Raw genomic sequence first — 23,318 nt, forward strand, 5'->3', positions numbered from 1 at the left:
TAAATTAATTAAAAATTTTTCAAATGTTTATTTATTTTTGAGAGAGAGGGAGACAGAGCACCAGTGGGGGAGGAGCAAAGAGAGAGGGAGACACAGAATCTGAAGCAGGCTCCAGGCTCTGAGCTGTCAGCACAGAGCCTGACACGGGACTCGAACTCATGAACCAGAGGACCATGACCTGAGCTGAAGTTGGATGTTTAAGTGAGCCACCCAGGTGCCCCTAAAAGGTATCATTCTGATGTTAGGGTGAAGATTGGAGAGAAATCACAAATCACAGTGAACCAGCTTGTCTTCCTATTGCCTGGGTGTCCATGGTCTACACTACAGAAGACTGTTAGGAGAGAACACCTAAGGAGGGGCAAGATAGGAAATACCATTGCACGAACTAGGACCCTCCTAACTACAGGTAGCAGAAAAACCCAACCTAAACCTGCTTTAAGCAAAAAAAAAAAAAAGGATACCATGGGTTCATATCTTAACTCTTAGTCTCAGTGCTGGCTTCGCAAGTGGATTCAGGCTTCAGCTGAAGTAGTATGGATTTAGGTTGTCTCCATTCTTTTGGTTTTGCCTTCTGTTATGCTGATTTCAACCGTGGGTTCCATGTGGTAGCAACCTGGTGGCAGCAACACACCAAGTCTCTTATTAGCTCTCAAATCTACCTTCGAGGTAAAGAGTGAGAGTCTCTGTTGCATGTGTCTTATCAAAATTCTTCATTATGAGGGTGCCTGGTTAGGTCAGTTAAGCATCCAACCTCAGCTCAGGTCATGATCTCACAGTCCGTGGGTTTGAGCCCGATGTCAGGCTCTGTGCTGACAGCTCTGAGCCTGGAGCCTGCTTTGGATTCTGTGTCTCCCTCTCTCTCTGCCCCTCCCCCACTCAAGCTCTGTCTCTTTCTCTCTCTCTCTCTCTCTCTCTCTCTCAAAAATAAATAAACGTTGCAAAAAATTTTTTTTAATTCTTCATTATGGCTCATTAGCTCTGAAACAACTAACTAGCATGTCTGAAATCTGTAGTCCCCTCTGGAACCTGAAGTTGGATTAGCCTTGTCCAAGCCATAGAGGCTGAGAAGGGAGGAGGGGGAGTTTCCCAGAGGTAAATCAGAGTACTTCTAGAAGGAGGGTGATTTGATGCACTGCAACAAAAAACACCAGATGTTCTCTAGAGTCCTGCTTCTGGGACTTTGAAAGACTAAAGCTCTGACCCCTTGAGTAATCACAGCAGCAATGAATCCAGTTCAATTAAATTCCACTAATTTCAACAAACACACCTTAATGGTACCTGGGAGCCTTCTGTTTCTAACCAGATCCATGAGGTAGCCATGAACACTTATCTTATTTTGGAAATGTATCTGACCTTCCACCTTCATAAGTGATATTACTTATACAACAGATCAGAGTTAGTATTTTCTACCAGCTGTGTTCTGGGATTTTGTATTCTTCAGGGATTGTGCTAAGAACGGACAGTAGTTCTTCAGAGATTCAACTTCCACTTGATTGAATGACTTGACTGGCAGAGATCCCAAAGGTCAGTCATACATGCTGGTAATACTGCTTGGAAACTCAAAACATATTCCGGCAGTTTTCTTTCTTTCTTTCTTTCTTTCTTTCTTTCTTTCTTTCTTTCTTTCTTTCTTTCTTTCTTTCTTTCTTTTTTTCTCTATTTCCAGAGGAAAAAGGAAAAATTGGGCAGTAAAGTAGGTATTTGTTTTATTCATCCAGCAATAATTATGACAGTACTATGTTTTAGGAATGGTAGCTGGTGCTGAAAGAGCCTTCAAGAAATCCAGATACCGGGATGCGTGGATGGTTCAGTTGGTTAAGTGTCCAGCTCTTGATCTCAGGTCTTAGTCTTGGGGTTATGAGTTTCAGCCCTGCACTGGGTCCCATTCTGGGCTAGAAGCCTACATTTTTAAAAAGGCGGGGGCAGGGGCAGTGGTGCCTGGGTGGCTCAGTCGGTTAAGTGTCCAACTTCGGCTCAGGTCACAATCTCACAGTTAATGAGTTCAAGCCCCGCATTGGACTCTGTGCTGATAGTGTAAAGCCTGGAGCCTTCTTTAAATTCTTGTCTTCCTCTCTCTCTTCCCCTCCCCCACTCACGCTCTTGTGTGTGTGTGTGTGTGTGTGTGTGTGTGCGCGCGCGCGCGCGTGTGTGTGTGTGTGTGTGTGTGTGTGTCTCAAAAATAAACATTAAAAAAAAAAGCCACGGGGCGCCTGGGTGGCGCAGTCGATTAAGCGTCCGACTTCAGCCAGGTCACGATCTGGCAGTCTGTGAGTTCGAGCCCCGCGTCAGGCTCTGGGCTGATGGCTCGGAGCCTGGAGCCTGTTTCCAATTCTGTGTCTCCCTCTCTCTGTGCCCCTCCCCCGTTCATGCTCTGTCTCTCTCTGTCCCAAAAATAAATAAAAAACGTTGAAAAAAAAAAAAAAGCCAGATACTATGAGTTTAGGTTCTGACTTTGCCAGTAATTGTCACTGTGATTTGGAGACAAAAGCCTCATTTGGAAGATTTGATTCCAACTCTTCTTGATTTCAAGAAAAGTTAAATCCCATCAGCATGACTAAGGCTTGCTGCTTGACCTTTGAGAACTAAAAGTGAAACTCTCACTCACCCTCAGAATTCAGCACACATACCTCCTCTGGGATTCAGGCTGAGAGGATCAAATTAAAGTAGGAGATACAAAAGGAGCTTTTCATTAACTCTTAAAAATTGTTTTCTCCTTGGGACCAGCTTATTACAAAAGAACCCTCAGGAGCCAAGGCACACCCTTACTGCAGGGTGGGGTTCAGAGAAAGAAGGGTCTTGCAGAATGAGCAGCAATTTGCCAGCTGGAAGGGTCTGGGGAAGAACATTCCAGGCCTTTGCTAGGCTTGGAGCAAGGCAGAACTAGAGCTGGGAAGCTGACTGAGGCAGTGGTGATCATTTCCTCCCCTGGAGCCTCAGGCCTGGAAGTAAAGGAAAGCTGGTTCTGCCAAGCTAACCCCACTTTCCCCAGCTTGGTTTTGCACATCTGCAGTCTCGAGTTTTCGGAGTTCCAGAATCCTGAATCCAATTGCTTGTTTAAAATCCCTGTGAAGAGGGGCTTGGCTGGCTTAGCTGGTAGAGCATGTGACTCTTGATTTCAGAGTTGTGAGTTCAAGCCCCACCTTGGGTGGAGAGATTACTTAAAAATAAAACCTCAAAAAAAAAAAAAAAAAGAAGAAGAAGAAAAAGACTGCAAGCAAGCTACAGCAAGAGTTAGCAGGTTCCCAGTGTTCTTGGCCTGCCTTGCCGTAGTTGACACGTCCACCTGTAGATGAGACCTTGGTGGAGGAAGGGAGCCTCTGACCTCTGAGTCACACTCACCAGAGCTGGGAGATGAGAAGCCCAGGTGTCCTGCCCCTCCATTTTCCTTGACTGAGAGGAGAAGGAGCTCCATTTTCTTGGTGGTACCTTCCCAGATTGGAGCTTCTGTCATAAAGCCAACATGGGAAGGGGGAAAGGGAGGGTTGTGCCACAGACTCTTGCTGTTCTTATCAGGATTTAATAGATTTTCTTTCTTTTTTTTTTTTTTTTAAGTTTATTTACTTTGAAAGAGACAAAGAGTGCAAGTGAGGGAGGGGCAGAGAGAGAAAATCCCAAGCAGGCTCTGTGCTCTAAGCACAGAGCCCAGCTCGGGGCTTGATCCCACAAACCCTGAGATCATGGCCAGAGTCAAAATAAAAAGTCAGATTCTCAAATGACTGAGCCCCCCAGGCGCCTCTGATAGATTTTCTTTAATGAAGTTTTCTTCATTTGCTATATGCCCTTAGGACAATTTCCAGATAGTTCAGTGGTTCAGTATATATATATATATATATATATATATATATAATGAGTCATGGTTATTTCTCTGAGGAGTGGGTCCATAGAACGGTTCACATCACTGTTCCAGAAGTGGAGCCCATGAGGGTTCTAAAGAGGGGTTTTAAGCATGACCAAAAAAGAGCCTTCTGGCTGTTGGTTGGAGAATGGATCAAAGGGAGATCAAGAAGTAAACAGATACATCAGTTAGGAGGTATATGGAGTTGCCCAAAAGAGACATAACAGTGACGCAAGTGGTGGTGTGGAGACGGTGACGTGGGCAGGCACCATATGTGTCTTTCATTCATCATTGTAATCTCAGCACCTAGCGTATTAGTAGATACTCAAGAAATATTTGCTGAATGAAAGATTGAATGACTACTGCCAACTGTCAGCTTTGAAATTAAATTTACACATTTTCAAGCTTCCCATCATTGACTTCTCTTTTATTCTGATTTTGGAGTGTGACAAGACTTGTTTTATGGAAAGAGATGAAAGGGTGTAGTAGGAATTCTTATATATCAAGCAGTCTTTGTGTATAGTTATATGGGTCATTTCATCTGAGGTAGGAAAGCTTCACAGAAGAGGACATTTGATCAGGGCCTTGAAAGATAATGCTGGCAATGCTATCAAGAAAAAACAGGGAAAATCTCAGATTTTGTGGACTATTTTTTTAGAGGAGAGAAACATTTTAATTAGCAGAAAGCCTCTGGAATATTGGCTGCATTTATAATCCTAATAAATTTATCTTTGTCCTTTCCTCAGTGTTTAAATGAAAATGATCTGATCTGTACAGATCTAGCCAGCTCTAACATTCTAAGAGTCTATGCACCCACAAATGGAAATCTGCAAGGAATAAATTATGAAAGGAACAAAATGCTCTTCCTACCAGATGCTAACTTGAACTAGGACCAATGCATTTATTTTGGCATATATGTTTTCTCCCTCTTACCATTGAACTTCACACAAGTGGAACAATCATTTAGAAGAGAGCATGGAAAATACGATTTTATAGAGCAAAACATTTTTATTTTGTCATTGGCAGAGATATTTTAAAATTTAGCAACATCTAAATGAATAAACACTAGCCAAATCTGTTGTTCTCTTCCTGTACTTGTTTGATTTCTGATAACATTTTCTATTTTTGATTGCTTTTAAAACATATTTTAGAAGTCAATAGATCCTTTGGAAATCCTGTGAAATATATGGGCACCCTCTGACATACACGTAGCAAAACACATATATCCACAAATAAAGCATATGACTTGAAAAGACTCCCTAAACTTAAAGGGCCCAGGGTTCCAGAGTAAGTTTATAACTTGATTTACAATTTACAAAGGGCATTTTAAAATGGTAACACTTATAACTCTGTGAGCCAAGCCGTATTAGCCTCATCTTCCATATGAAGAAATTGGACCTCAGAGTTTACTTTTTCCAGGAAGGTGTGAGAAAGCACTAAAGCTGCTTTTTTCCCAGAGTGTTGGTGGTCTCCCAAGACAAGGAGGAGGGAAATCAAAGCCCAGATCCCATCCAAGATTAATTGTCTAAGGGGAGACCCCTTCATCCCAAAGAAGATGGGGCATCAAAGGGTTACACCTTTCTCCACTTCAGGGGCTACAAGAAAATGGCCTCCCTTGTTGCTGAGCTCCGGGTTGCGAAGGAAAGACTGAAAAGTTGTAACAAGTCACACTCAAATTTGCACTCAAATTTGCACCCTACCTTCACATCATTGAATTTGGTTGGTCCAAAAAAGTGGCAACTTCTGAATTTATTTTAAAATAGTCCTGAATTGGCAAAGCCATTGAGCACATGACAGAATCAAATGTATATTCTCTCTAGAGGAAAGCCCCTTGATCCTAGACTGCAAAAGATCACACATATAATTTTTCAAATATACGAGCAGCACATAGTCAAAAAGAATCAAGTCCACAAGCAAGGCACCATGAGTAAGAACCTTTAAAAATAGTAGGACAGGGGTGCCTGGGTGGCTCAATTGGTTAAGCGTTGGACTTCAGCTCAGGTCATGATCTCACAGTTTGTGAGTTCAAACCCGACATCAGGCTCTGTGCTGACAGCTCAGAGCCTGGAGCCTGCTTCAGATTCTGTGTCTCCCTCTCTCACTGTCCTTCCCTCACTTGCGTTCTGTCTCTCTCTCAAAAATAAATACGTACCCCCCAAAAAAGTTTTTTTCAACGTTTATTTATTTTTGAGACAGAGAGAGACAGAGCGTGAACAGGGGAGGGGCAGAGAGAGAGGGAGACACAGAATCTGAAACAGGCTCCAGGCTCTGAGCTGTCAGCACAGAGCCCAACGCGGGGCTCGAACTCACAGACCGTGAGATCATGACCTGAGCCGAAGTCGGACGCTTAACCGACCGAGCCACCCAGGCGCCCCCAAAGAAGTTTTTTTTAAATAAATAAAAACAAATAAAATTAATAGGACAAATATACAACATTATTAGATTTACACAGATTTCTTTTTTTAATGCTTATTTATTTATTTATTTTGAGAGAGTGTGTGCTCATGTATGCGAGTGGGGGAGGGGCAGAGAGGGAGGGAAAGAGAGAATCCCAAGCAGGCAGAGCCCAATGTAGGGCTTGATCCCATGACTGGCAGATGGTGACCCTGACATCAAGACCCTGAGATCAAGAGCTACGCTGAGATCAAGAGGTGGAGGCTTAACCAGACACCCCAAGATTTTCACAGATTTCTGATGTCACAATTATGAGATCCAGGGTATAAGATAATTATGCTTACTCTGTTGTTTTTGTTATTACTTAAATAGCTGGGGAAGGTTTTTATTTTTTGTTTTTTGTTTTTTAAGTAGGCTTCATGCCCAGCACAAAGCCCAACATGGGGCTAAACTCATGATCCTGAGATTAAACCCTGAGATCAAGACCTGAGCTGAGATCAAGAGGTGGAGGCTGGACCAACTGAACCACCCAGATGCCCTTGGGGAAGGGCATCTTTAAACTATTTATTTATTTTTGTTTAAGTTTATTTATTTATGTTGAGAGAAAGCGCAAGCAGGGGAGAGGCAGAGAGAAAAGGAGAGAGAGCATCCCAAGTAGGCTCTGCACTATCAGATTGAAGCCTGATGCGGGGCTTGAATTTACCAACTGTGAGATCATGACCTGAGGTGAAACCAAGAGTCAGACGCTTAACTGACTGAGCCACACAGGCGCCCTGGGAAGGGCATTTTTTTAAAAGTTCTGGAAAAGCCTCTGGTTAGATTTCTGATTAGAGAAAAAGGATAAGGAACAGGAAACTATAAAAAGTAGTCTCTGGCACAAAAACAGACACATAGACCAATGGAATAGAATAGAAACCCCAGAACTAGACCCACAAACATATGGCCAACTCATCTTTGACAAAGCAGGAAAGAACATCCAATGGAAAAAAGACAGTCTCTTTAACAAATGGTGCTGGGAGAACTGGACAGCAACATGCAGAAGGTTGAAACTAGACCACTTTCTCACACCATTCGCAAAAATAAACTCAAAATGGATAAAGGACCTGAATGTGAGACAGGAAACCATCAAAACCTTAGAGGAGAAAGCAGGAAAAGACCTCTCTGACCTCAGCCGTAGCAATCTCTTACTCGACACATCCCCAAAGGCAAGGGAATTAAAAGCAAAAGTGAATTACTGGGACCTTATGAAGATAAAAAGCTTCTGCACTGCAAAGGAAACAACCTACAAAACTAAAAGGCAACCAACGGAATGGGAAAAGATATTTGCAAATGACATATCGGACAAAGGGCTAGTATCCAAAATCTATAAAGAGCTCACCAAACTCCACACCCAAAAAACAAATAACCCAGTGAAGAAATGGGCAGAAAACATGAATAGACACTTCTCTAAAGAAGACATCTGGATGGCCAACAAGCACATGAAAAGATGTTCAACGTCGCTCCTTATCAGGGAAATACAAATCAAAACCACACTCAGATATCACCTCACGCCAGTCAGAGTGGCCAAAATGAACAAATCAGGAGACTATAGATGCTGGAGAGGATGTGGAGAAACGGGAACCCTCTTGCACTGTTGGTGGGAATGCAAATTGGTGCAGCCGCTCTGGAAAGCAGTGTGGAGGTTCCTCAGAAAATTAAAAATAGACCTACCCTATGACCCAGCAATAGCACTGCTAGGAATTTATCCAAGGGATACAGGAGTACTGATGCATAGGGGCACTTGTACCCCAATGTTTATAGCAGCACTCTCAACAATAGCCAAATTATGGAAAGAGCCTAAATGTCCATCAACTGATGAATGGATAAAGAAATTGTGGTTTATATACACAATGGAATACTACGTGGCAATGAGAAAAAATGAAATATGGCCTTTTGTAGCAACGTGGATGGAACTGGAGAGTGTGATGCTAAGTGAAATAAGCCATACAGAGAAAGACAGATACCATATGGTTTCACTCTTATGTGGATCCTGAGAAACGTAACAGAAACCCATGGGGGAGGGGAAGGGAAAAAAAAAAAAAAAGAGGTTAGAGTGGGAGAGAGCCAAAGCATAAGAGACTGTTAAAAACTGAGAACAAACTGAGGGTTGATGGGGGGTGGGAGGGAGGGGAGGGTGGGTGATGGGTATTGAGGAGGGCACCTTTTGGGATGAGCACTGGGTGTTGTATGGAAACCAATTTGACAGTAAATTTCATATATTAAAGAAAGAAAGAAAGAAAGAAAGAAAGAAAGAAAGAAAGGAAGAAAGAAAGAAAGAATTCCAGAGAAGGAAAGATGAGTGCCAGTGTCTTAAAGAGAAAAAAAAAAAAAAAAGTAGTCTCACATATTTGAAAAAGGAGGTCTATATATAAAAATTACAATAACCAATATTAAGCGCTCAGTAACTGATTAAATATAATTAGAGAATAAATGAACTAAAAATAGGTCAGATGATATTACCCAGAATGTCACATGACAAATAAAAATACGGAAAATATGAGCATTAAGAAACATGGAGGATAGAATGAGAAGGTCTGGTGTCCATGCCATTGAAGTTTCTGACGGAGAATACTTGTTATGCCTCTTCTCTTTGTTTTCTATTATAAAAGTAAACATGTATGAAAGAAAAAACTAGAAAAATAATATTATAAATTCCATATACCCATCACCCAGATTCCATAATTATTAAGATCTGACCATATTTGTTCATTTACATTTTCTTATGTCTTTCTTTACTGATATATTTTTTTTATTAATTTTTTTAATGTTTATTTATTTTTGAGAGAGTGGGGAGGGCAAGGGGCAGGGAGACAGAGAGAGACAGAGGATCCGAATTGGGCTCTGCACCTATAACAGAGAGCTAGATGTGGGGCTCGAACCCACAAACCATTAGATCATGACCTGAGCTGGAGTCAGACCCTTAACCAACTGAGCCACCCAGGGGCCCCTCTTGGTATATTTTAAAGCAGTTCCCAGAGTTCATATTGTTTTGCCCCTAGAGGCAGTATTTAAATATTGAATGGCGGAAAATTTTCCAAAATCAGTAAGAGACAGCATCCACACAGATTCAAAAATTCCCAAGCAGGATAAACAAACAGAAATCCAAATCTGGACACTTTGTACAGAAACCACAGAGTACCACGACAAAGAGAAAATCTGAAAAGTGACTTACCCAACTTGCTCAAGGCCATGCAGCCAATAAAAAGACAGTCAAGCCTCCTTCTGGGGTTATTTCTTTCCAAATTCAGCATCTTTCCTCAATACTACATGTAGAGCAAGGCAAAAGGGCCCACAGTGACTACTGAACGGAGTGCCAATAGGCAATGCAAACATGCTCATTAAGCAACCCACCGGGAAATAACCATAGGCCCTAACTGACCAATTACAACCAGGCACAGTTCCTAAGATTACTAGAAAAGGGAAAATTCTATACATCTCCACACTCCCTCACTTTGCCTTGTAACTGTGGCCCCTCACTACCACCTTGTCCCTGCCACTGCCTACCCCCTCCACCATCGGGTTGCTCCACAATACATTAATCCTCTATACAAGCAACGTCTTTCTCAGGTAGCATTCAGAGACTTAATATATCTACATTGTCCTTCAGCATTAGGATCAGAAGAACTAACACCCAGTTCTTTATTGGTCTGTTTTTACCCAACGATTGGGGTGAGGCAGGGACGTTAGAGCTCAATGACTTTGTGTCTTCATTTTGTAGATGAGAAAAGTGAGCCCCAAGTGAAGAGAGGCAGCTAACATTATCATTGCCTACATATTTAGGAATGTTACACTTATGATGAAAATGGCTAACTTTGTCCAAAATTTCTGGAGTGAGCTAGCTACAAGGACGTTTTTATAAGATGGGAAAAAATGTTCCATCTGATTGGAGAAATTTGGACTGTGTAAATATTTCTTTCCTTAACCTTCCTTCTGAAAGAAAGGAATTGAATGTCCTTTTAAAAAAGCAATCAGGGGCACCTGGGTGGCTCAGTGGGTTAAACATCTGACTTCAGCTCATAAAGTAATCTCTACACCCAACATGGGGCTCAAACTCACAACCCTGAGATCAAAAGAGTCACAAACTCTATCAACTGAGCCAGCCAGCTGCCCCTATGCCCAACTTTGTAATCAAATGCTGTATGAAAGATTGGGATTTGGGGCTCCTGGGTGGCTCAGTCGGTTAAACATCTGACTTCAGCTCAGATCATGGTCTTACAGTTCGTGAGTTTGAGCCCTGTGTCAGGCTCTGTGCTGACAGCTCAAAGCCTGGAGCCTGCTTTGGATTCTGTGACTCCCTCTCTCTCTGTCCCTCCCCTGTTCAGACTCTGTCTCTCTCTCAAAAATAAACATTAAAAAAAAAAAAGAAGAAAGATTGGGAATCAATAAGTTGAAAATTCACCAAAAATCTACCCACATTTTTTGAAATATATTTTTTACAAATTTTTAGAAGATTTTACATTTGAAAATCTCACATCCTTATTATAGAAATTTTAGGAAATACTGAAAAATACATACAATAAAATAAAAATCATCAATAGTTCAGTAACTAAGAGTTAACCATTGATAATATACTATGGTTTTCTTCTCAGCTTTCTTCTATGAACATAAATATATGTTTTTACAGCTGTCATTGTGATAAGTATCCTCATTCATAAATCTTTGAAAATGTTTATATCCTTTGAATATATTCCCTAGGGTTATAAAGACATACAATAGCAGAGTTATTAAGAGATTGGGCTTTTAGTAAGAGCTGTCACTGAATACTACTAGCCTTGCCACTTACAAACTTATTTAACCTCTCCAGGTCTCAGTTATCTCTACTGTGAAAAAGGAAAAAAAATGTGAAAAATGAAAAATGTAAAAAAGTGAACCTATTTCATGGGCTGATAGTAAAGCTGAAAATAATTGAATGTATAGCTCTTGGGATACATACAGTAAGTGACCAATAAATTATTATTTCAGTCTTTGGATAACAGGACTACAGGGACTTTTACTGCATTTTGTATACTTTTTTTGTACTTAATATGTTTTCTAAATTAAACAGCCTCTATTGTGATAGGGGCATCTGGCTGACTCATTTGGTATAGTACGCGACTCCTGATCTTAGAATCCTGAGTTCGAGCTCCAAGTTAGGGATAGAGATTACTTAAAATAATAAAATAAAATGATTAAAGTGGCAAAGGTTATGTGTTCTTTACCCCAGTTAAAAAAAAAATGTTAAAGCATCCATCACTATTATTACAGAAAAATATTATTCTTTTTTAAAATGTCTTTTCTATTTATTTTGAGAGAGAACGTGTATGTGCATGCATGAGGGAGGGACAGAAAGAGAGAAGGAGAGAGAGAATCCCAAGCAGGCTCTGTGCTATCAACATAGATCTGACAAATAGTGAGATCATGACCTGAGCTGTGAGATCATGACCTGAGCTGACACCAGGAGTGGGACACTTAACCAACTAAGCCACCCAGGTGCCCTCAGAAAAACACTACTCTTTTTAAAAGATAATGTTACTTTTTATTAGGGAATTAAGTCATGTTTCCATGTCTTTGTTTCTCTCTCTGTCTCTCTGTCTCCCTTTCTCTCTCTCTCTCTCTCTGCAACACAAAACACCCTGTTTTTAAAAACTTTTTTTAACATGTATTTATTATTGAGAGACAGAGACACAGCATAAGCATGGGAGGGGCAGAGAGAGGAGAAGACACAGAATCTGAAGCAGGCTCCAGGCTCTGAGCTGTCAGCACAGAGCCCGACACATGGCTCCAACTCACAAACCACGAGATCACGACCTGAGCCAAAGTCCGATGCTTAACCGACTGAGCCACCCAGGGGCCCCAAAGACCCTGTTTTTAAAAGACTTGTAGAGGGGTGCCTTGGTGGTTCAGTCGTTAAGCCTCTGACTTGGGCTCAGGTCATGTTTTGTGAGTTCAGGCAGGCATGCTACAGGGCAGAGCCTGCTTCAGATTCTCTCTCTCCCTCTCTGCCCCTCCCCTGCTCATGCGCGGGTGCTCTTTCTTTCTCAAAAATAAATGAATAAACTTAAAAAAAAATAAAAGACTTGCAGAAAAATACTAATAGCTGACACTTCTGGAGTGTTTACTACAGCCAGGAAATCTACAGTAGTAGGCCAAGAGTTGGGTAGTGGGAGTGGCTAGCAACAATATAAGGTTCATTGTCTGTAGAGAATTTTAAAAAACAATCAAGTCTTGTCTGCCTGCTTTTTATTATCACCACGTGCCTGCAATTCTGAACAATGTCAGTGATAAAATGCCTTTTCCGAAAACATCTTTGGTTGGTCTAACTTTTAAACTTCTGAGTTTTAAGAATGTGTATATATTATATTTTGTGTATATACATATATATACATTTATAGGTGTTTATTATATAATATGTATACATATTACATATATACATATATAATACATATATATACATATATGTAATATGTATAATATTATAGTACATATATACATATATAATATGTATAATAAGAACACTTATTATATATTATATACACATATATAATATATAATATGTATATACATACATATATACATATACAATATGTATATAATATGTATAATACATATACATATATAATATGTATACATATATACATATAAACGTATATAATACATATATACATATATAATACATATATTCAGTCTTTGGATAACAGGACTACAGGGACTTTTACTGCATTTTGTATACTTATACAAATACATATATATATATATACATATATAATACATATATAATATGTATAATGTTACATATTATATAATACATATATATACATATATAATATGTATATATACACACATATACATATATAATACATATATAATATGTATAATAAGAACACTTATTATATATTATATATACCTCATATTAGCAAATGTTCATTACTCATCTCTTAACAAATGCTATGTTCCAAATGAAAATTCGTCCAGAGGAAACCCTAGTTACACAGTCAACTCTGACACACGTGGACACAGCTTCATGGGTTTGCTTCAAGAGTAAGTTCACAATGGTTAGGAATTATTCAAGTGTACTTAGGGCAGTGTTCGTGTTCACTGGGGTAGGACACACCCTTCCATTTAAACAGCAAATATAAATAAACTATAATAGCACAGTCATTCCAAAGGTAAAGAAAAAAAAACAAGATTAATTTAACCCAATCGTTTTATGTCACAATTTGGGTTTTTAATTACAGATTAAAACTTAAAGTGCTAAAACTATGAACTGCAAGGCATAATACCTTGGTTAGTAAGTGTATATTTTAATTCACACAAAACATACCTTTTTGTCCTTAAAATTTGGAAATTTTAAAAATTGTTTTGAGACAAAAAAATAAATTAAGAAAGTGATTATTCCTGATAATAATTTTGTCATCTAGAGCAGTGTATTCAATAAATGATTTGTTCCAGGCATCAGATATGCTGGGAACACCAGTGTAAACTTGCAAAGTGCTCCTTCCCCCCTGCCCCCCATTTAAAAATCACAGTGCAATGCCACAGACTAGGACAAGGTCCCACAGCTAGTAATTTGCAAAGCTGGTTATCAAACCCACATTTGTCTGACTCCAGAGCTCAAGACTGCAATCAGAATGTTTGAGTTGCTAACCAGAAAGGCAAAGTAAGGAATAAAAGTTGTTGTGCCTCAGGCTTCTTTTGGAAAAAGAAAAAAAGTGCTTCAGGGAAGTTCATTACTTTTGCCAGGAACCTTGACCCCTAAGATTGTAAATTATCTCTACCAATACTCTCCTAAACAATCACCCAGGAGCCTGAAAGAGTTTATGTACCTTCCCATAGGAAATAATTTACTTTCTTTTCCCAGGAGTAAAAGCCCCATTAAGCTTCTAAATAAGACATTTTTTCCCCTATTACCTGGTTGCTTTAATAGATGTTTAATCTGTTTTTCTAAATAACATTAAAATAATATAGAGGCCCTATTTTCAGAGTTTAAAAGAGGCTACAATGATGAGGCAAATGGGCTTTCTCAATAGGTTTGAGAAACCAGAGGCATTTATGCTCACTCTATATTAATGTGCCTTGACATTTACTTTCTAGAGAGGCTCCAACATTTCCAGTGTTTTTAAATGCAAAATTGTTCTCAAGCCAGAGCTTTTAATTCCACTGTGACATTATCCTTTCCTTTTACCTGAAGTCATGAATGAGTTGTGCCTGGCAACACATGAAGAAAATTGCTGATGTCAGAAAAAGGACTGATAATAGAATCAGAACTTTTGTCCTGGAAGTGTTGGGATCAGGTTACTGATGTCTCTCCTCTGGCAGAATTTCAACTAGAACTTTCAGTGAAAGGTGTCACTGTGGAAGGATTTCCCATCGTACGAAGGCAGTTGTGTGACAGAAGGAGGGGCGGGACAAAGAAATGATAAGAATTCAGATTTAAACATCTAGTGATGAAATGTGACATGTCAGAAGGTTCTCACACTTTCATCTTCACGGTGACCTAATGAAAAGAGCTTTATTGATCCCTATTTTATAGACAGGAAAATTGCTGTTAGCAGAGAGGCTTAGGGACTTGCCCATGGCATCCCAACTAGTAAGTGGCAAAATGGGCATACAAATCCACCTGTCTCAAGTCCAGAGATCTTTCTACTCTGCTACAGCTGCCTCCTGTGTCAAGGCCACCTCCATCCTTAAAATAGCATTATGAAGTTTTGAAAAGAAAATGCAATGATTCAGAACATGGGATGTGGACTCAGACAGCCTGGATCTAGATGCTAATCCCACCACTTAATAGCTATGGGATGGTGGACAAGTTATAACCTCACAGGGCAGTGACAATGAGTGAGCAATGCTTACCAAATAACCCATTTCTCCTACATTTCCTCCCCCTACTCTTCTGTAAGGAAGTACATGTGAGCAGTACTAACTAATGAAATACAACCAAAAGAACAGGCATCATTTCTTGGCTGAGACAGTGCAAAGCCCATGGGTAATTAATTATTTTCTTTTCTTTACAGGTTGAAAGACCTCAAGTTGTACAGGGTGCAGCTAAAATACGTCCAAGCCCGGGTACCTGAATAATTGCATGGAGCAAATACTACCATCCACTCCCCAGCTGGACCAAATGCTGTGTCATAAATACTGTGAGGGAGAAGAAAAGCCTTTGCTCTACTAAACTATTAGATTTGAGGGTAAATTTGTTGTAGCAACATAATCCAGTCTCTCTAGACCACTTTTTTTTCCACCTCATTTTCCTAATCTCTAAAATAGTCATAATAATTTTTACTTAACTGAATAATTGTGAGGATGAAATGAGACTTTTTAAAAGCCATACCTGAATGTATTAGGAAGTTTCCATCTAAACTAGGAAGAGGCAGGAGGAAAGAGCTGAAGGAATGGCAATCTGGGTGAATCATTGTCTGCTTTTTCCAAAAGTAAAGGAAAATAAACTGTATGATGTTCAAAGATTCCTTGCCACCAATTGCAATGTTCTGCTACTTCTCTAAATTTCTCTTTGAGGGGCACCTGGGTGGCTCTGTCGGTTGAGTGTCCGACTTTGGCTCAGGTCATGAGCTCATGGTTTGTGGGTTCAAGCCCCACATGGATTGAGAGTTGACAGCACAGAGCCTGCTTTGGATCCCCTGTCTCCCTCGCTCTCTGCCCCTCCCTAGCTTGCACGTGCTCTCTCTCTCTCTCTGTCTCCCTCAAAATATAAACATTAAAAAAAAATTTCTCTTTGACCTTGAAATTCCATCATTCAGTCGTTTGACCCAACGTAACTGGTGACTATTCCACGTCAAACGCTGACCTCAAGGACAAGTCACAAGAAGGGGCAATCTGGGGACAGGGTATATATGTTCTGGGAATAGAGGGAAAATGGCCTGAAGAAACTTGGCATAGTCTCTCTTTCCTACTTTTGAAGAAGCCATAAATGAAGCTCTCTAGGAAGGAGTCTAGGGAAGCTGGAGATAGTCATGAGAAGGCCCTTTGGGAGGGGAACAGCATGTCATTTTTGCTTTAGTACTCTTTTCAAATGTCTTTCTATATCCCTGCAACTAGCTGAGGGGGAGTAAGAGAGCAAAGCTGTCAGACCAGCAGCATCTTAATTATGGAGATTAGAAATATTTTATGCAATTGACACAGCCTCTTCTAAATTACATAGTATTAGGGAAAATGACTCTGTCTAGTGCCAATGAGGAAGGAAGAAAGGAGCTCTGAGAAAAAGAACAGGTGGATTTTGACAGTTTGTCCAATAAAATAATAATAGTTGGGGGGGGGGACGTTAAAAACCAGGCTAATGCTACAATTTTCATTGCCTAACACAAATCTCTTAATAGGACTTGAGGGAAGCTGGGGATGACTGTAGCTAAGCTTCAAAGGCCCAGTCCAGCCAAACCTTGCAGTCTCTGCCCACCCCTTTTCCTTCATTTTGTTCTGTAGCACCACACTAGGAGGCCAGCTATTGGAACAGTTGGGAAGGGAGGAAGCTGGTCAAGAGATGGCTTGCTTCCCAGGCAGTCTATGTCCTTTGCTCAGTTGGAGAAATATCACTTAGTATCCCTGAAGTGGTACCTTGATATCTCAAAAAGTTCAATTACTTCCCATGGCCTAGTAATTTCCTGCCAGGCATGGGAGCATCTGGTTCTACAAGAATTGAGGCCCATTGAGAGCATCCTGAAGACTGAATGCTTTGATAAGAATATGGAGGACTCCCATCAATCATACTTAGGCATCATTTTGCTGAATTGGAGCAGAGCAGTTGATGACTAGGGGCAACAGCTTTAGCACCTACTGTTTTTATCATGTAATCTCTCCTTCCTCTAGACCTCCCCACAAGGTACCACCACAGTGATCTTTTTTAAAGCAAAAAAGCTCTATTACCTCTTTGCTCCAAATCCTCAGATCCTCTTGTCTGTAAGAGGTGCAAACTCCAAGGTCAATGGGTGCGGGGGTGGGGGGTGGGGGGCGGGTAGTGCAGGTGGGAGAAGCTGGCTCCTGCCAGGAGAGACTTTAAAGAGTGCTAGGAACTATGGCAAACTGGAGAGTTCATAGCAAGATCTCCCATCCCACATGCTCAATGTCACATTGATATTTCTTCAGTTGGGGGTTGGGTGGTGGTGGCATCCATCATTCCTTCCCTTGTCTGAATGGGCCTGTGACTATAGCAACAACCATGCTCCATGCTTTCTGAGGCTAGGTCATAAAAGATAATGTAACGCAGTGTTAGCCTGGTCCTCTTGGGATGCTCACGCTTGGAACCCAGCCACCATGCTGTGAGGAAGCCCAGGTCACACAGCAAGATTCCCTGTAAGTATTCTGGCTCGCAGCCAACAGCCAGCATTAGCTACCAGGCAGGTGAATGAGGAAACTTTGAGATGACCCCTGCCCCATCCATTGCATGATTGCAACCACATGAGAGCCCCCAAGTGAGAAGGTCCAGAACTGTGAGAGGTGGTAATAAGTAATTGTTGTGTTAAGTCTGTTTTGTGATGCAGCAATATAACTGGAACACCCAACAGATCTTTTTTTTTTTTTTAAGTTTATTTATTTATTTATTTTGAGAGAGCAAACAAGAGCGGGGGAGGGGCAGAGAGCGAGAGCAGGGCTCAAACTTATGAACCCTGAGATCGTGACTTGAGCTGAAACCAAGAATCAGAAGCTTAACTGTAAAGCCCCCTGTTCCTCCAGATCTTATTCATTCCTAAACCTGACTTTTGCTTCAGTTATTTTATGTCTGAGAAATCTCTTTTTTTTTCCTATCTTCACTTACTGAAAATCTACCTGTTGTTCAAGGACCAGCTGAATGCCACTTGCCCCAAGAACCCTTTCTTAATCATGGCTTTCAATAGTGATCTGTTCTTTCTCTGTACTCTGGACAGTTTGCATAATTTCTCCATGATTAAAAGGTCATCTGGGAGGACCACTTGCCCCCACAGTCATTTTATAAAAATATTTTAGCATAGTTTAAAAAACAAGACCTGCTTTCTCAAAACCACAATGCAGAAGTCTATAACTCAGAAAGTGTCTCCCTCCTGTCTTACGCTACCTCATCCCAGTTTACCCCCATTTCCTCTCCTAAGGTAACTGCTCTTACAGAGTGATATGTCTTTTTTATAGCCTTTTCTACAAACACACACACACACACACACACACACACACACACACTATTTGCATAAACAGGATTCCATCATAATGCTGTTTTGTAAACCTTTTGTAGTTAATTCCCATGTCAGCGAATACTGATCTCATACTTTTTAATAGCTGTAAAGTACTTCCTATTATTTAACCAATTATTTAACTAACATTCTATTTATAGAAATTTAGGTCTTTCCAATTTCTCCTTATTGTAAACAAGACTGTATTATTGTTGGATATGTTCCTGGACAAGAAATGGCTGAGCTAAAAGGAATGCATCTTTTCAATATATGAATTCTTAAATTCCACTTCAGAAAGAGGTAACTATATCCCCACCAATAGTATATGAGAACACTATGACTTTCTCTGACACTGAATATTATCAAGCTTTTAAATCTTTGCCAGTTTGTTAGGTGAAGAATGATAGCTCCTAATTTTTTAAGTTACAGTTTTATTATTAGTGAAGTTGAGCAGCATTTCACATTTTATGAGTCCTTGTATTTCTTTCGCTGTGGATTTTGTCTGCTATGTCCTTTGCCTCTTTCTCTACTGGGTGCTTTTGGTTTTCTTGTTTTGTTTTGTTTTTTATTTTTTTCAATAGGAGACTTTCAGGTATTATCAATAGTAAATATGGTAGTCTGTTCAGGCTGCTATAACAAAATTCCATAGACTGGGTGTCTTATAGACAACAGAAATTAATTCCTCACAGTTCTAGAAATTGCACGTCCAAGGTCAGGGTACTACCTGGCGTTCTGGTGAAGGCCCTCTTCTGGGTTGCACACTGCCAACTTCTTGCTGTGTCCTCACATGGGGGAAGGGACTGGAGGTCTCTCTGGAATCTTTATAAATCACTAATCCCATTCATGAGGGCTCTATTCTCACCACCCAAGTACCTCCCAAAGGCCCGCCTTCTAAAACTATCATCTTTGGGGGTTAGGATTCCCACACGTGAATTTCGGGGGACACTGACATTCGTGCCATCGCAGTAAACCTTTTATATATCCCTTTGCAAGGATCGTTTATCTGTTTGTCAGTTGGGTTCATTTACAGTAATTTTTTAACAAAATTTATTTATTTATTTTGATAGAGAGAGCCTGGGAGCCAGGGAGGGGCAGAGAGAGATGGAGAGAATCCCAAGCAGGCTCCCCTGACAGCGGAGAGGGATGGGGGACTGGACCCCACAAACCGTGAGATCATGACCTGAGTGGAAATCAAGAGTCAGATGCTTAAGGACTGAGTCAACCAGGTGATCCTATTTATGTTAAATTTTGCATCTAAGAGTTTAAAAAGGTTTATGTAGTTAATCCTATCTGTGTTTTGCCAAGGTGTTAGGCTAGAATACCTTCAAAGAAAAGCCATCTATACTTTCAATATGATACAAATAAATATATTTTATTCCAGGTGTTTCACAGAAAAAAAGCCAAACAAAAAAATCACATACTATTTCAGATATTTCTTTTGAGACATTCTAGACATTTGCAAATGTAAATTTCTAGGAGCCCATTGACAAAATTCAGTTATTCACTGAAGAAATATTTGTGACATATTCCTGGATACCAAGCTCTTTTCTAGGCTTTTGGTACATGGTGGGAACGTGTCCAGTGGAGATAAGAATAAGGGTTAACAGGGGCAAAAAACATAATGCAGCATTTTTAATGAACAAAATAAATCCATTTCTGTGGGCCTCCTCTGAGCTTATATAGCATGTGGACTCATTCCTCTCGTTACATTTAATCTATACTCTAATTCTTGCTTTAAATGTCTTTTCCACCTCACTAAAATGTAAACGACTTAAGGGCAAGAAATGTACCTCATTTATCTTTGAATCCCTGGCATCTAGCTAGGTGTCTGGCTCATTATAGTGCCTCAATTATAGTGGCTCAAGAACTATGTTGTTAAATAAATGGCTTTCCCTACTTTACAAGTTGCCCCTTTCATTCTCACATGAATACTCATAATCCTGTCTCCCTTTCCCTCCTTCCTCACCCACCACCTCAAAATAAAAGCCAACACTAGTTGTATGTTGGCAACAGCTCAAATCCCCAAGGACTGATGTTTGCATAATGATATTTAATCAAACACACTAAGCTCATAAGAAGGACTCAATTAAAAAATTATTGCATAAATGAATAACTACAGATTTTTTAAAATGTCATCCAGAAAAGTGATAGGGGAAATGCTACCCCTCCCTCCAAATGCCAGTTCACAGCAAGTGTTTTTAGAGAACTTATAAAGTGTCTGATATCACAACGCAAATCCAATTGAAACCGTAAATAAAAGACAGAGTTATTAACACTGGAGAGACATTAACTTACAAGTATGGGTAGAAAAAAGTTGCAGGACTAAGGATTTATAATTGTCAGAGTCTTGCTGGGAACAACGTTGCCTTTTTCTGTCACACGCCTGAGTTCAGGGAAGCTCTTTTCAGGGCTTTCTAACTTCAAGGCTTAACTGGGAGGTTGAGATACATTTCCATCTTCCCAAATAGAGACTTGCTCTTGCCTTTCTGGTAATGAATGAACAGTTACAGCCCTTGGTTACAATTAGTTTTTGCTTCTGGAGTATTTCCCAGGGGTGATATGCCCGTGCTTTCAGGAGGAGGTTGTGAGGCAGATCTGGAGGCTGGGGCTCTGCTGAAGCAAATGTGCTCTTGTGGGATATGGCTGTGAACACAGTAGGTGCTAAAATGTAAATAACACAGCCAAAAGCACCAAATGCTCCCCGCCCCTTTTTTAAATTAGAGGACGATTCTGAGCAGTTTATAGGCATACACATATATCGATGCATTTATATTTGTTACCCCCAAACCTGTAATCATGTGAACAATGAGTCAGGCATTATTAAAATCTTTGGAAAGACCATTAGTTCAGTGTTCTCCTTCTGTGAGTGACCAGCACCAAGCCCTCCATCTGAAACTGGAAACCCTGGAATTCACACGGCCAATTATGCAATACTAGACCACTGGGAAGCATTTCTGGCTGGCTCAGCTAGTGATCTGCTTTTACCCTGCAGCACCAAGATTGATAGACCTTATAATTTTATCCTGGTTAGTGCAGATGCTGTTCTTACATAAGTTGAAAAAAAAAAAAACAACAAAAAACTCCACTCTTCCCAAAAGAAAAACAAACTAACCCCTTCCCAAGTGGCTTGCCTTGATGACACCTCATGGCGGTGAGATCAGTACCTTGATCACTGGCAAGAAAAAAAAAAGACCTTTCGCGATTTCTGAATTTTCTGTAGCTTAATTTCATTGAATGCTGAACGTGCTTGTTTATGAGAAAGTGAAAAGGAACAGCAATTTGCCCCCCCTCTAAATCATTCTTTTTATGGGGCTTCTTTAGGGGTGAAGGCGATGGGAAAGAGATTCTCCTTAGAAGGTACAGAATATCAATTCAGGAGCCGTTAGTTTCTCTTATGCTAATGACGAGGTATAATTTTAAAACATCACATTCATATGCATATATGGTGCATACATACATAATTAGTATGTTTACAAAGCACCTTGCAGAACCCTAGAACTCCTAGTTCCATTAACCCTTAAAGGGAAAACGAGTTCATATCAGTCAAGCACAAAGGAATGTACTCCCTTTCAATTATATTCACCCATCATCCATATCTAGGAAAGAGACCTCCAAGAAAGTGAAATACATTTTTTTCTGAAGCACTGCCACGGTCTGTTACGTATTTATCTGTTCTGCAGCTCTAATTACAAAATAAGCACTAGCTACTACATGGAATAACTACACTAGCCAAAAAGATTTTTATAATCTGAGAGAAATGCTCCCATATTGACTCTGCTAAGAGAAACAACTCCCCTTTCCTTGATTATAAAGAAGGAAGACAGATGGCTTCTTGTTTAAGACTGTAATTTTACTTTCAGCCTCCTCCCTCAGTTAAAAACAAGATGTACTCTGAGGCTTTGAGGGAAAATCTCAAGGGAAGGTTTTTTATTCCTGGATGCATTGAATAATTCAACAAACATTTGAGAGAGCTGAGGGAAAAACAAAAGAGAAAATCCTTTCCCTTGTTCTCAGGGAGTTTACAATCTAATTGCGAAGTTTATAATCAGAATTGGGACTAGTGCCTTTAAAGTTTTATTTTTTCTACTTCTATATAATGGCCTGATGGTTACTGGTAACACACTTAGGATTCACCAGCCTGGCAGTAAGGTGCACCCTCTGATCAAATTGGTAGAGAACAAAGGTAGAATGTCAAGGAAGTATTTGATGATCTCAAGCAGTACTGGTTGAGTGTGGCTCCACTTTCTAGCTGTTTCTTATCTAATCTAGATAACAACACTTCCTGGTCATCTTATCATCAACATTTCACAGAAGATTAGAGAGGTTTAGAAAGGTGATTCATCCACGGTCACAGACCTAGGAAATAGTATTGGAATACACCAACCAGAAATTCTTCTCTGGCCTTTTCTTTAGCTGTGTCCAGGTTCCTATTTTGACTTTCCGTTGATTTCAATGCACATAAGGTCAGCTTACTTCTGTGCTGTTTCTTTCCCCTTAGACTTCGAGTAATCTCTCAAATTTGCTGTCTCTCATTCGTGCCAGGCCTTCTAGAGTCTCATTCCTGTACATCTTTGCAAATCAACTTTTTTTTTCTTTTCTGATTCTGTCTGTGAGGATGAAATGAAACATGTAAAAGGCATCTGGTACTTGGTTTTCTTAATATTAAACCTGATCTTTACGTTTTATTCCTGCCACATTTTCACTTGCCTCTTTTCACCTTTTTTTTTTTTTTTTTTTTTTTTAAGTGAACTCTACACACAACCTGGGACTTGAACTCAAAAGACCCCAAGATCGACAGTTGCATGTTCTACTGATTGAGCCTGCCAGGTACCCTTATTACAACCAGCTCTTAACTGTTCGTTCTCATCTGACACTATTTCCCAAGGACTCTCAGGGTTGTAAATTTCTTAAAGGTAGTGACC

This window comes from Panthera tigris, chromosome D4 (assembly GCF_018350195.1).
Source record: "Panthera tigris isolate Pti1 chromosome D4, P.tigris_Pti1_mat1.1, whole genome shotgun sequence".
Taxonomy (NCBI): domain Eukaryota; kingdom Metazoa; phylum Chordata; class Mammalia; order Carnivora; family Felidae; genus Panthera; species Panthera tigris.